The following is a 14,541-nucleotide window of genomic DNA, read 5'->3' on the forward strand; positions in this document are numbered from 1 at the left end:
TCTATTATCAGATTTGCTTATGAAATGCAAATCATGACTCTTAAATTTTCCACTTACCATGTGTGCCATCCTACCTTACCTTCTGTAAGTCATTATTTTTAATTCTATACCTTCTGTCCTATTTTAGTTCCTTAAGTTTATAGGAAGGTGCAAATAATGCTAATATTTGAGCAATAAAGATTAAGATATCAAGATTTATTTCCCTACCTTTTGTAGGACTGATTATTTTTTCTTTCAAGTACTAATAAATAATTCACTTTAGAATCATAAACCAGATATGTTACTGTATACATATACTGAATAGTCAACTGTTTATTAAAATATGGCATTTCTTATCTCCCTTAAATTCTGGAGAAAAACTATCACTTTAATTATTTAATTAAATTATTTAACTTATTTACTTTTCCCATCTCTCGGTAGTGACAGGGAAGACATAGCAGTTTTCAAGCTATGTCTCTGTAACTATTCCAAACTGCAGAATTTTAAATTTGGATGGGCCGTGACAGCCCTAATCTAGTTAGACTAATAAATATTTGAGGTAAAATTGCTTTAATCTAACAGTTTACTGAGTTTACTTGAAGTTGCCTAAATCATACTATGTGTGCATTTCTACCTCTATATAAGTTGAATGTTGATAAAAGGAACTAGTATAGAACTATATATATGGATAATTAATATTACCAAAAAATGCAAAAATATTTCTAAATATTTTTCCAAATGTTTCCTACTCTAAGTTCTGTTTTCAAATCTGAAAGTAAACAAGTAAACACTATAATCTGTGCTTTATACTATGTTTGTTGTATTCTTGTGTTGGTTTTTTCCTTTTAATTTGTTTTCTTTCTTTTTTTTTTTTTTTTTGGCTTGAACAACAGTAATTTATTTATCACAATATGGAGGCTAGAAGTCTAAGACCAAGATTGTCAGCAGGGTTAGTTTGTTCTGAGGTTGCTCCTTGGCTTGTAAATGGATATCTTCTCCCTGGATCTTTTGTTTGTTTGGTTGGTTTTACAGCTTTATTGAGATACAATTGACATATAGCATTGTGTAAGCTCAAGGTGTACAATCTGATGATTTGATAAACTTGTATATAGCAAAATTATTACCACCATAGCATTAGCTAACACCTCTATCCTATTACAGAATTATTTCTTTTTTTGTGGTGAGAACATTTAAGATATACTCTTTTAGCAACAAAAGTGTATCATACAGTTTTACTACTTGTGATCACCATGCTGTGTAACAGATCCCCAGAACTTAGTCATCTTATAACAGGAAGTTTGTCCTTTGACCAACATCTCATTTCCTTGACCCTCTTGCCCCTGTCAACCACTGTCCCGCTCTCTGCTTCTAATTTCTCCTTATTTCTCCATATTTCTAATGGCAGAATAATATTCCAACACATACATGCATCTTTTTTATTCATCCATAATGGACATCTAGGCTGTTTCCATATCATGGCATTTGTGAATAATGCTCCAGTGGACATGGGAGTGCACATATCTCTTTGAAATCCTGCCTTCATCTCCTTTGGATATATACCTATGAGGGGGATTGCCACGTCATATGGTAGTTGTCAGTTTTTGAAGAACCTCATTCTGTTTTCCACAGTGGCTGCACCAATTTACATTCTTACCAACAGGGCACAAGGGTTCCCTTTTCTCCACATTCTCACTTCTTATTTCTTGTCTTTTTGATAATAGCCATTCTAACTGGTGTGAGGTGATGACATATTATTGTGGTTTTCATTTGCATTTCCCTGTGGATTATTGATGTGGAGCATCCTTTCATGTACCATATGTATGCTCTTTGAAAAAATGTCCATTAAGATCCTCTGCCCATTAAAAAAATTTTTTTTAAGTAAGCTCTACACCCAATGTGGGGCTTGAACTCATGACCCTGAGATCAAGAATTACGTGCTCTACTAACTGAGCCAAACAGGTACCCCTCCTCTGCCCATTTTTAAATTATACAGTTTGTCTTTTTTTTACTATTGAAATTTGCTGTATTTTTAAATTCAAACTTCTTCAGCCATAATAGAAAGCTTAATCTGATGGAAATCATCCCATGATTAAATTTTAGAGATGGTTTACTCTTTTCCACCCCTCATAGTAAGACTCTGCTTCAGTTAGACTTATCAGAGAGAGCCATAGCCAGGTTTCTGGCTATTTGGTCAAGTCCTGGGACCTCTCTTCCCTGATGCTGCAACTCTTTCCTCAGTCTTATATTTTTTGGGTAACTTCTAATCTTAAAGAGTAAACTCCACCCTTGGTTTAGATAGTAATAACAACAATGGTAATGATGACAATTATAGCAAACAATTATAGAGTTCTTTTCATATTTCAGGTAATGTGTAATGTACATTTTCATAGCAGTCCTATAAAGTGAAAGTGCTACTATGACCCCATTTTACAGATAAAGGAACAGTCTGTCTTCAGAGTCCACACACTTAACCACCGAGTTTTTTATAGTATGGGAAATAACCCCAAAAGTTTTAAGAGCAGTTAATTAATTGCTTATTTTAGAGTAAATTAAGTTATGTATACCAATGACTCCTATTAGAAGAAAGAGAAACATATTTGAAGCCCACTGACTGGGGCTGTTATCCTAGCATAATAGACTGTTTCCATGCAAGAAAGTACAACAGAGAAGTTTCCCAGTTTCCAAAGATTTATAATACTGGATAAAATTCAGATAAACTATAACCTTGCAAAAACAACTAACACCTTTCTTTTTATTAAGAATGCTTTCTTTTCTTGGGGATTACACCAACACACATCTTGACTCAAAAGAAGATAAGGAAGTGACATGGGGTGGAGGAGAGGGCAGGGAGGTAAAGTCTGAGGAAAAAGGTCACTAGCGAAGGTCATGAGTGGGGCAAGTGGAGTATAAACTGCAAACGATGATAGGAGGACATAAGGTGTGAAAAACTGAAAATAGTATGCATAGTATGTTTTTGAAAATCTAAACTTAATAAGAAATGGTTTGTATATTTGAAGGGATTTATAGCTTCACAAAGCATCTCCATGTTACCTTTCTAAACTTGCCTCCACTTAAACACCTCTAGTTATCTTGCATAAAGGGAAATAAATCCATATGTAATTTTTTTGTTTTGGGGAGGATAAACTACCATCTGCATCTGCTCAAGAATAGATTAATTTATTGGGAGAGGATATTTTGGGTACCATTTTGACTACTGCAACTTTTTTGTAACTTAATGTATTTTAACATTGTGAATATACATTTATAATAAACAATTATTATGTATATGTGCCTTAAGCCTAAAATTATTCATAACTTCAATATATATTTAAAGGGCACCTACGATGTACCAATCACCATATCATTGTTGGGAATAAAGCAGTGAATAAAGCATACAGAGCCCCTACCCTCATGGACCTTCCATATTGGCAGGAACATTAGAAATTAATTAGTGAAGTGATTACACAAATGATTATGCTTAAGGGAAGGATGATGAGAGAGAAGCATAGGGAGCTGTGAGGGTGACCAACAGGGGATCTGACCTGAACAGGAAAGTCAGGGACTGTTTGGCTAAGGACGTAATGACTAACCAAGGCCTGGTGGAGAGAATGGTTTGTTTGGACTGGTGAAGAGTGAGACAAGTCCATTTCAGGCCGAAGGTGGTAAGATCTTGGGACTTTCACGGAACTAGAAATAGGTGTACGGTGACTATAGAGTATAGTGACTGAGAAAAAGAGTCATATTAGTTGAGGGTATAGAGGGAAAATGCGTTGCCTTATAGACCTCAGGCAGTAGGGTGTCCTCCTGTAGTAAGAGGAATTCTAACTTTAAGCATGGTTTGAATTAAGAGTCCAAAGAATGTCATCAGGATTCTTTTTCTTTTAGTTCTACATGCCTCTGCTTGACTTTACTTTTTTGTGGCAAGATGGCCATTGGCGGCTCCAGGCTTGCAACATCTTTGTAACTCACAATTCCAGAGAAAAAATGGTTTGGGCAGAAGTATCAGAAAAGGCTCCAGGTGGGCAACAATCATCAGTGAAGGCCAAAACAACTAGGTGAAAGAGTAACGAGGAATTTTCTAAAGGATGAATGAGGCTGACAACACCTGAACCCACTGATCAATTTTTTTAATGTTTATTTTTGAGAGAGAAGCAAAGAGAGGGGGACGGAGGATCTGAAGCAGGCTTGGCGCTGACAGCAGAGCTGGATGTAGGGCTCGAACTCATAAACTGCAAGATCATGACCTGAGCCGAAGTTGAACGCTTAATTGACTGAGCCACCCAGGTGCCCCCTGATCATTCCTAACATCACTGCAAGTGGGTAACATTATGTGCCTCATAACTGCATGCAGCAGGGAGTACATAGAACCACTTAGAAAAGTGTTCCTGCCAAAAAATTAAACCAGAATCTAATTAAGCCAATAAACTACTAGTTTACAGGAAATACTGAAGAAAAGTCAAATGCCATCTTTAGGTAGTAATCACCTAAACCCAGAAGGCTATATATTCTATAGACAAATGATCCAGTTACTAACAGAGAGAGAGAGAGACAGAGACAGAGACAGAGAGAGAGAGAAGGAGAGCAGAAGTCAGAGATGAAAAGAAACTTAGATCTTTTTTGGATCCTGTTTCAAACAAACCAAATGTAAAAGGATGCTTTTATGGCAATTAGAAAAATTTGAAACTAGACTTAATATTAAATGATATTAAGGAATTATTACTAATTCTGAGATGTGTGGTAGTATTTTGGTTATGCCTTTAAAAGGTTATTATCTGTTAAAGGTAGATACTGAAGAATTTGCTAGAAATTACATGATGTCAGATTTGCTTCAGAATACTCTAATGGGGAAAGGGCATCAGGATGGATGAAAACAAGATGGGCAAAATATTCGTTGAAGTTGGGTGGGAGATCCATGGAGTCTCCTTATATGCTTACATGTGTACTTTTGTGTTTTTAAATGTCCACATTTAATTTCAAGTTATGTCATAGACTCTGAGTCTAAAACTCTCTCTTGTCTTAGCAAGAGAGTGGGATATAGGATTAAAATAGAGAGATGGATAATGTCTGGGAAAAGACAAGAGCCCCGAATAAGGGTCCTTGCCCTGTATTTATTAAGATCAGAAGGCTTACAAATGTGATGGGTGTGTACAAAGAAACAATGAATCGGTGAATATCAACTCATGGGCATAAGGGAAAGGGGGTTTTTGAAGATATACAGTGTTTGGGGTTTGGGTCAGTATAAAACAAAATTCTGGCACCAGGCAGATAGACAAATGGTTGTTAACGGCAGACAGGGGGTGCTGTGTCTGTTTATCTCAGGTAGCCTAGGGGATAAGACAGATCTGGTAAAACACGTCAAGGTTAACAAGGTACCTTTTCTTTGGTAAATCAGCTCCACTCTGGGCAGCATTACCTGCAAAACAGTGCAGAGGTCTATAGCCCTATTTACCTGCTTACCTTATTTGGTCCTTTCTTCCTGTGAAAGCAGCTTTCTGCTATACTACGAAGTTGGGGGGCGCTTTGCCCTGAATGCCTAATCATGCTAACCTCATACACCTTTGCATTGGGTGCCTTTGCACCACTCTCTATTATGGGGCCTTTGCCTCTCCCTCTCTATTCTGGGGGCTCTGCATCCCCTCTCTATTTTGGGGTGCCTTTGCACCTCCCTATTCTGGGATGCTAATCTTGTTTACCCAGTCTTGGGGGGGGTGAGTATTCTATGGCTTTGTACTTCCTTATGCCTTGTTAACCCTTTGGTGTAAGCCTAGGGGATCCCTAGGCTTATTCCCCACAAAGTAGTAATCAGCTTTGTATTTTCGAATGACCTGGCTGCAGGTGAAACGTGCACTAGGATAGGATGTAGAGGACACTTATCATGTTTGTGGCCACTCTTCATTTCCTCTTCTACATTAGGAGAATTCCTCACACTGAGCTTCTCAGAAGCCAAAACCCTATCTTATCTACCCTTGCAGCTAAGGCACGAGCATGTGTTTCTGGTTCATGTGAGATTTCATAAGGAATGGAGCAAAAAGAACAAGTGGGCGCCATGAGCAAAATTGATTTTGGTGAAGGAACAAGGTCAGTGGCTAACTTTTGGAGAGCACTGGCAGAATGTCTGAAGCCTCATCCTCAGCTTCATCAGCATGGCTGCAGGATCTGTGTTAAGCAGGGTGATAGGATGTTTTGGGGGCAGCTCCTGGATTCAGTGATTCAGGCATTGGTCCTCATTGCAAAGCTTGAATCTCTGAATCTTTGTGCCTCCTAGGGCTTCTATGTACCAATACACTTTACCAAGTATATTCTCTGCTTAAACTAACTAGAGTAAATTCTGATGTTTGCAACTAAAAATGCTGATTGAGGGATGCCTGGGTGGCTCAGTGGATTAAATGCTGGACTTCAACTTAAGTCATGATATCGCAGCTCTCGAGTTTGAGCCCTGCGTCAGGCTCTGTGCTGACAGCTCAGAGCCTGGAGCCTGCTTCAGATTCTGTGTCTCCTCCTCTCTCTGCCCCTGCCCTGCTGATGCTTGCTCGCTCGCTCTTTTTCACTCTCTCTCTCTCTCTCTCTCTCTCAAAATAAACATTAAAAAAAAACCCCACAAAAACCACTGACTGATATAGGAGGCAAGAGTAGATGTTTGGAGACAAATGGGTTACTGCAGTAGTTCAGGTGGGTAATGCTGGTGACACGGACCTGAGAACTGGCAGTGGAACTGGGAGTTGAAAGCAAAGCATGAAAAATATATTTTACAAGTAGAGTTGACAGGTTTGGTTGATTAGATCAAGATAAAAGACGATGTGAAAAATGACTTCCAGGATTCTAACATGAACAGCTGGAAATACAAGTACCATTTACTGGAATAAGTATTGAGGAGGAACAAGAAAATAGTACAGTTGAATTAAATGATACTCTTATAGACAACAAAGACATGTCATATAGCTATGCCCATAAAATAGACAAAAATGAGCAGAAAGAAATTATGAAATGATGGAAACTTGAAAAAATGACATAAATCTTAACCGGGAATGTGATAATTCCTCAATGAAATTGAGAAATAATAGGAAGATATGAAAATATTGCTGGCAAAGCTCAGGAAAGAATATGAAATTTAAATAATAAATTTAACCTGGGTGGCTCAGTCAGTTAGCATCCGACTTTTGGCTCAGCTCATGATCTCATGGCTCATGAATTTGAGCCCTGCCTCAGACTCTCTGCTGTCAGCACAGAACCTGCTTCAAATCCATTGTCTCCTCTATTTGCCCCATCCCCCAGATATAAATAAAACATTTAAAAAAATAAAAAATAATCTCGACATGAAGACCAAATCAGAAGGAACACAGAAGTAAATAAGATGCCATAGATAATTTTATAAGGGAAATAAAAGACAAAGGAAAATTAACAGAAATAAAGAGATAAAAATGATTTCACAAAAAATGATGGTATAAAAACTAAGCACATATGATATAACATATATAGAAGTCTTTGAAGAAAACCAAAGCATTGAACCAGAACAAATTCTAAGAACTATAATACAAAAAAAGTTCACTAAAATAAAACTCTAACATACATATGAAAAGGTACCTGAATAATTGACCCAGAATGGTCTATTCTCACAGATATTATTAAAAATATTGAGTTAAAAAAAGTGGGTACCAGGCAAATAGCTAAGTCACTAAGTCACTTAGAAAGAAAAGAAAATCATATTGCAATCAGACTTTGTGATGATACTTTATACCAGAATTCAGTGGATTAATATATTTATTTAAAGAAAGACAGTGTAAGTTACATATTTTATATCCAGTCAAGCTGACTTTCAAGCATAAAGTTTACAAACTGTTTTCATGAAGAACCCAAGGAATACAATTTTTATGAGCTATGAACAAATTTCAGAAAACTAAGATGACAAGAGATAATTCAGCATAAAACTGATGGTGAGCATTTTTTATATATTACCTCTAGAACTAAGACTAAATGATGGAAATCAGGGGGACAGAATTATTGGGGCACCTGAGTGGCTTGAGCAGTCTGTTAAGCATCGTAGTCTTGATTCTGGCTCAGGTCATGATCTCATGGTTTGTGGGATTGAGCCCCGTTTCGGGCTCTGCCTTGATAGCAAGAAGCCTGCTTGGGATTCTCTCCCTCTCTCTCTCTGCTCCTCTCTAACTTGTGTACACATGCTCTCTCGCTCGCTCGCTCTCTCTGTCTCACAAAATAAATAAATAAATAAGCTTAAAAAAAGTGACAATTACACATAATGGTTATACGTTCTGATGATGTAGATATAGTAAAATTATCCAAAAAGTGGGGGGAGAATGGAGAGAGTAGAATACGCTTGCTGTTAGCTATATTGGTTATTTATTGGAAATGAAAGGTTATTATTTAAATGTTGGGGGAAAGAGGAAGAAGGAAGAAGTTACAAGATAAGTTTAATATGCTCATGTTAGAGAACTAATAGAGGCAAAATGTAAAATGAAGGAAATTAAGGATATTATAAAAAGGTAGTAACATAGGGGTAATCAGTAAAACAAGAACACAAATTCCCTAGATACAAGACATACAACAATGAAAGAACTTATAAAAGAGACCACAAAATGAAGAATTATATACATAGATAGAAAACATATAAAAATATATGTATAATATAAAACAACATGACAGAACAGCAAACAAATCAGTCATATCAATAAGTGCAAATATGATTAATCTTTTATAAGAAAAAAGATTTTCATCTTTTTTTGCTAACAAATTCAACACTAAGCTGTGTACATGAGACATTTCTCAAACAGATACAGAAAGGTTAAAAATAAAATGCTAAGTAGAGATCTACTAGACCAATACAAATCAAAAGAAAGCAAAGGTTGGGGTGCCTGCCTGGCTCAGTAAGTTAAGCCTTCAAACTCTTGATTTTGGCTCAGGTCATCATCTCATAGTAGTGAGACTGAGCCCTGTGTCTACAGAGGGTGTGGAGCCTGCTTAAGATGCTCTCTCTTGCCATCTGCCCCTCCCTGCTCATGCTCTCTCTCTAAAAAAAAAAAAATCTATGAGTTCACAAACATACCCAAACACCTTATTCATTAACTGTGGTGGTTTCTAGAGCACCAACTCTTTTTATTATGGAAACTAGTAAATAAAGGGGAAAAAAAGCATTAAGCTAGCCTTTTCTATATCTTCTTTATTTCAGGTTAACCTGAAAATTGATGACAAAATTCGGAAGCAATGATAGAATTAGAAATGTCACCATTTTGTAATCCCCAGTGAAATCATGAATCTAGGTAATGATCATCATGAAGAGTGAAAAACTCATGGGGGAAAAAACTCATAGGGAACTTTATAATGCATAGATCAGAATGACAGTTCTTGATCCACTAATCAATCTTAGTATCACAAAAAGGGCAACAAGTTATACATTCCTAGTAGTAAGAACAGTACCAGCTAAGAACTATTCTTCTTCTCCCTCTCCCCCTGCCCCAATCATACTGAAATCTAATCAGGTTTTTAGACCTTTTGGAAAATTCAGAAGATACATAGTAAATGACAGCATTGGGATGTGATCAGTTGATTCTAGAACTTGAGGAATGCTATAGAACGAATGTTTCTTCAACAAATGAATGGCAGAGATACATGATAGAGGTGGGGGTATATTAAAAGATTAAAATGCTAAGTGAAATAAGTCAGAGAAAGACAAATACTCTATGATCTCACTTACATATGGAATGGAAAAAAACTGAACTTTTAGAAACAGAATAGATTGGTGGTTACTAGAGACAGGGGATGCCGGGGGAAGGGTGAGTGGAAATTGAGGAGGTATAGGTGAAAGTGGTCGAAAAGTCAAAACTTCTAGGGGCATTTGGGTGGCTCAGTCAGTTAAGCATCTGACTTTGGCCCAGGTCATGATCTCACCAAGTTTGAGCCCCATGTTCAGCTCCGCATTGACAGTGCAAACCTGCTTGGAATTTTTTCCTCTCCCTCTCTCTGCCCCTCCCCCCGTTCACACAAGTTCTTTCTCTCTCTCTCTCTCAAAATAAATAAACTTTTTTTTAAAGGTAAAAACTTCCAGTTATAAGATAAATAAGTCCTAGGGATGTAATGTACAGCATGGTGACTAAAGTTAACAATATTATATATTTCAAAGTTGCTTAGAGAGTAGATCTTAAAACAAGTAGCTACACTTTTTTTTTATTTTTTAAAAATAGTTTACTGTCAAATTGGTTTCCATATAACACCCAGTGCTCTTCCCCACAAGTGCCCTCCTCCATCACCACCACCTCTTCCCCCCTCCCCCTTCCCCTTCAACCCTCAGTTTGTTTTCGGTATTCACTAGTCTCTCAGGTTTTGCGTCCCTCTCTCTCCCCAGCTCTCTTTCCCTCTTCCCCTCCCCCTGGTCCTCTATTAGGTTTCTCGTGTTCTCCTGTTAGACCTATGAGTGCAAACATATGGTTTCTGTCCTTCTCCGCCTGACTTATTTCGCTTAGCATGACACCCTCAAGGTCCATCCACTTTCCTACAAATGGCCATATTTCATTCTTTCTCATTGCCATGTAGTACTCCATTGTGTATATATACCGCATCTTCTTGATCCACTCATCAGGTGATGGACATTTAGGCTCCTTCTATGTTTTGGCTATTGTTGACAGTAAGTAGCTACACTTGTGAAAAGCATAGCAAGAGGTGTAGAGAAGTTGAATCACTACATTTGTACACCTGAAACTAATGTAACATTGTGTGTCAACTATACTCAAAAAAACTTTTTAAAAAATAAATACCCGCCACATACACCCCGAAGTTCTCATTGCAAGAAAAAAATTCATAATGTGAGGTGACTGATGTTAACTAAACTTGTAATTATTCTTGTTTACAATCTTTATCTACAACCTTTCATGTAGATAAAGAAATACTAAACAGAATTTAATTTTTTTTTAACATTTACTTTCGAGAGAGTGGAGGGACTGAGCAGGGGAAAGGCAGGGAGAGAAAGAAAGACACAGACACACACACAGAATCTGAAGCAGGTTCCAAGCTCTGAGCTGGTAGCAAGAGCCAGACGCAGGTCTTGAATACACGGACTGAGAGATCATGACCTGAGCCAAAGTTGGACCATTAACTGACTGAGCCATGCAGTTGCCTCAACAGCATTTAAAAGGCACTATGTTGGGGCGCCTGGGTGGCTCAGTTGGTTAAGCCTCCGACTTCGGCTCAGGTCAGATCTCACGTTTGTGGGTTCGAGCGCCGTGTCAGGCTCTGTGCTGACAGCTAGCTCAGAGCCTGGAGCCTGCTTCCAGTTCTGTGTCTCCTTCTCTCTCTGCCCGCCCCCCCTCATGCTTTGTCTCTCTCTGTATCAAAAATAAATAAAACATTAAAAAAATTAAAATAAAATAAAAATAAAAGGCACTATGCATAAAAGAAGTCTGTAAAATTGGACTTCATGAAAGTTAAGAATTTCTGTTTTTTAAGACATTACTCAGAGAGTGGGAGCCTAGAATGGGAGATGTTACGTATGTCACTAGACAAAGGACACCTATTCAGAACTTGTCATAATTACCAAGAAAACGCCAGACAACCCAAGGGAACACAGAAGCAGAAGATATAACAGGCACTTCACAAGAGGACAGATGAATATCTAGTAAACATGTAAGAGTTCAGTAATTAGTAATTCTTTAGTAATTAGGGAAATGCAAATTAAAATCACAGTAATACCCTATTCTACACTTGTCAAACTGAAAAACAATATTTTTAATGTTTTTTTAAAATTTATTTTGAGAGAGAGAGAGAGAGAGAGAGAGAGAGAGAGAGAGAGAGATCCCAAGCCGGCTCTGCATTGTCATTGCAGAGCCCAACGTGGGGCTCGAAGTCATGAACTGTGAGATCATGACCTGAGTTGAATGAAGTTGGTTGCTTCAACTGGCTTGAGCCATCCAGGCGTCCTTCAAAGTGGAAAAATTTTAATAGACCACAACACCTAGTACTGATGAGGGTGTGGAACAATATAAACTCTTATATGTTGCAGGTGGAAGTGTAAAAAATTTAGGCATTACTTCCTAATATTTGAAATACACCAATACTGGGGCGCGTGGGTGGCACAGTTGGTTAAGCCTCCGACTTCGGCTCAGGTCAGATCTCATGTTCTTGGGTTCGAGCCCCGCGTCAGGCTCTGTGTAGACCGCTAGCTCAGAGCCTGGAGCCTGCTTTGGGTTCTGTGTCTCCTTCTCTCTCTGCCCCTCCCCCTCTCATGCTCTGTCTCTCTCTGTATCAAAAGTAAATAAAACATTAAAAAATTAAAAAAAAAAAGAAATACACCAATACTAAGATCCTGCAAATTCAGTTCTAAGTAATACTGTAGAGACACTTGTGTGCATATGCACCAAAGCATGGTCATCGCAGTATGGTTTTTATAGCTAAAATCTGGAAACAAATCACAATATATTTATACACTGGAAATGCTATATACATAGCAACCAGTCCATATAGATAAAAGGAAATCAAAGGGCTCAAGAGAGGTGTTTCCAAAAAAAGGGAAAAAGGAAACAACAAAAAAAACCCCTACAGATAGATTATCTGATGCTCTTGAGCAAACAAAGTAATTCCGGAGAAACACAAAGTTGTCCAGGAAATGTAATTCCAGTGTGGTACATAGCTCAGCTATGAATAATTTCATAATTATAATAATGTACATAGTGAATATTAACAAACCATTATTGTACCCTCTCAAAGAAAGTCAGTACAGGGAATAAAAGAGATTAAAGGAAACTCAACCTGAAAGAAGGCAGGAAAGAAAAAAAAGCAAACAAGAAGTATGTAGATACAAAGCACAAAATAAATTGTAGAGGTAAATATAGTGGAACTATAATGACAAACAGTAAACATATCGGAAATGGTAATAAATGTGAACAAAGCAGACTACAGAGGTTATCAGACTGGATTAAAAAACAAATATCAGCTATATGGTGTGTATAAGAGAAATATCTGAAACAAAGACAAATTTATGAAGACTAAAAGAGACGAATGACAGGGCGCCTAGATGACTCAGTCACTAAGCTTTGATTCCGACTCCGGTCATGACGCGCTGCACCGGGTGAGCTCCAGCCCCACTGAGTGGGCTTATACCTTGCTTCCGGTGAGCATGAGCCCCATTTCAGGTAAGCTTGAGCCCCGCATCCAGTGAGCTCATGCCCTGCATCCAATGAGTACCAGCCCCACCTTGGGTAAACAGGAGCCCTGCTTTGGGTGAGCCCTGCTTCTCTCTCTTTCTCTCTCTCTGCCCTTCATTTGTGCTCTCTAAAATACAAAATTTTAAAAAATGACAAAAAATGCACCTAAAGTTTGTCAAAGCAAAATGTATTTAGCCTTCAAAATTTAGCTAGGAATTGAGTTAAATTCCTTTAAGTATTTCCGGTTTTAGAGGGAAACTCTTATTTCTGATACTTTTTCCCTAAGAGAAGAGCTTACAGAATTTTCCTCCTGAGAATGATTATCAATATATTAAAGTGTGTTTAATAAAATTTTTTTTATGTCTTTATTTTGAGAGAGAGTGACAGAGCGCGAGTGGGGAAGGGGCAGAGAGAGAGGGAGACACAGAATCTGAAGCAGGCTCCAGGCTCTGAGCTGTCAGCACAGAGCCTGACAAGGGACTCAAACCCACAGACTGTGAGAACGCCAGCCTCGAAAATTTCAAAGATAAGTGCAGGTTAATTTAATTTTCTTTATATTTTGTATTTTCTTTATTATTTTGTGTTATAGTATGGTATTATAATCATTTCTATATGAATATTTTGGGTTGTGGAACAAATCATCTGAGTTTTCATTCTTTCTTATGGGGAAATTTGCTGTGATATACAAGTCCTTTGGGTTACAAGCATGTTTCTGGAATGAATTTTCCTGTATTTACTTTTGATTCACTATATGGATTTCTTTCTTTGTGGATTATTTGCTCATATCTTTTGTCCATATTTCTACTGGGTTGTCTTTTTCTTACTAACTTGGTAATGTATGTTGCAAAGTATTTTTCTTCTCATTGCCTTAGGCAACAACATCCAAAACAATGTTGAATAATTGTGACATTAGTTATTTCTATCTACTAAATGGAATAAGTTCAAATATTTCTGATTCTAAAAAAACAGTAGGAAACATTGTTAAACAGTCTTTATCATGTTTACATAATTTTATTTCAGTCCTATTTTACCTTGAGAATGGCTATTTCACTATTATTCTTTTTCTGCATCTTAATTATTGCATTAAGTTCTACAGTGTTAAAATGTTTGTCATGAAAATATACAGATATTTTCAGATAAAGGTAGAGAACCAATGTATTTATCATTTGCAAAATTAATTCTAAAAATTTAACTGGGTCCTAAACAGGCAACAAAGTTTAAAAGGAATTTACTAGTAACTTACTTTAAAATAAGTATTTAATTAAATAAATCAAAAGATAAAGCAACTTATCACTGTATTTATTATTTTTTTATAAAATGCATTTTCAGAAATGTTTCATTAGAAACTGGTGCTACAAAAATAAATATAAAACAAATATACATGTTTACATATGTTACTTATAACATACACATTATT

Source organism: Suricata suricatta, chromosome 1 (assembly GCF_006229205.1).
Source record: "Suricata suricatta isolate VVHF042 chromosome 1, meerkat_22Aug2017_6uvM2_HiC, whole genome shotgun sequence".
NCBI lineage: Eukaryota > Metazoa > Chordata > Mammalia > Carnivora > Herpestidae > Suricata > Suricata suricatta.